The following is a 1,522-nucleotide window of genomic DNA, read 5'->3' as shown; positions in this document are numbered from 1 at the left end:
AATATATGGGTATATATATATATATGTATATTTATGCGAGATAGAACTTGATAATAAGCAATAATAGTAGTGATATGGTAATTGTAAGACGTAATTTTAATTGGAATTAATCAAAACTACTCTTAGATTAAATGATTGAATATAAAATATTACAAGTTTTATAAAATATATGAATTTATGTATATATTTGTATAATGGTTGAATAGGCAATGCAAACTTATCAATGAAATTTATGAAATGGTAATTCAAAGAATAAGTAGTTGATCATTATCTTTAAATTTCTAGAGCTTTAGCGATGAATGCAAGTAAAGTGCTTATTGTTACCTTAATAATAAGAAGATTCGGCGAAGAACTAGTATGTGGTCGTAATTAATTGGCAGGCTTCGGTGGACCAGAGCGTTGTTCGAGGAGGATTCGGCGAAGAACTAGTAATGAACTGGCAAGACTTAGAAGTTTCGAGACAACGTCTGGATTCAGCGAGTATCTCTTTCAACTGCTTTAGAACGACTGCTTAAAACGTCTGTACTTGACGAGTGGCCTTTCTAGACTGCTTCGAAAACGACTTGTCTTGGCAAAGGATCTTTTTCAACTGCGCGGCCCGCTCGGTCGCCTACCTGCATTTCGGCTCGGCGCGCGGCCGCTGCTGCGAGACAATAGAATGTCTTCTGCGCATGTCAATTAAGCGTTACGCTATGAGATTACTCGCTCTTATATGCGAGAATATAATTTAACAAAGGAATTTTATAATTATGATATAGAAAGATCATTTTTATAATCATGAAGGGTATGTCATTCAAGTATACTTGGAATTTATGAGTTATTTAAGAGAATGGTAGAATTAATATATTTCCGTACGCTTAATTGATTTTGTTTGTAATTGCAATCTCATACTAGTATTCCTTTCTTCCCAGTTTTATGTCGTGATTATTAGATACTATAGTTCGCATTATCGAGGATCCAGAAATTCATTCTCTTTTATATTATAATATTTAAAATGAGCCTATATATTTGAATGTCGGAATGCAAAATTATAAGGGTGTCGTTTGACACGTAGATATATAATTCTTTATTAAAGAAAAGGAATTTACTCAATATTAATTCAGCCTGGTAATATATTTTAATTCAGTGCGTTAAATTTTAGTTTCAGTAAAAGGCTCGCAAGGGAAGCGCAAATCGCTTATCTCTCGCCGAGGGACTGTCAGGTGGTGTCATGTAACATAAACTTTTCGGCACACGGCCCGCACGAAATTCTTGTCGTATGATAAGTAAGGCTTCTAGAAGGTTCTAGAAGGTACGACGTAAAATAAATTTCTGTCTCCTGTTGATTGCTAATTTTTCTAAAGGACCAAAGGGAAAGTCGTTGCAGCAGTTTAACAATAGCCGGGTTTATGACTTTCCATATGGTGTACATATGTTGTTTCTATTATGAAATCTTAACGGAATTCTTGTAGAAAGTGTCTATATAAATCCGTTGAGACTTCCTTTTACAAAAATAAGAAAAGAAGATCGCTCGCAACTAAAA

The sequence above is a fragment of the Wasmannia auropunctata genome, unplaced genomic scaffold (genome assembly GCF_000956235.1).
Source record: "Wasmannia auropunctata unplaced genomic scaffold, wasmannia.A_1.0 LD336101.1, whole genome shotgun sequence".
In the NCBI taxonomy this organism is placed as follows: domain Eukaryota; kingdom Metazoa; phylum Arthropoda; class Insecta; order Hymenoptera; family Formicidae; genus Wasmannia; species Wasmannia auropunctata.
This window is presented reverse-complemented; position numbering follows the sequence as displayed.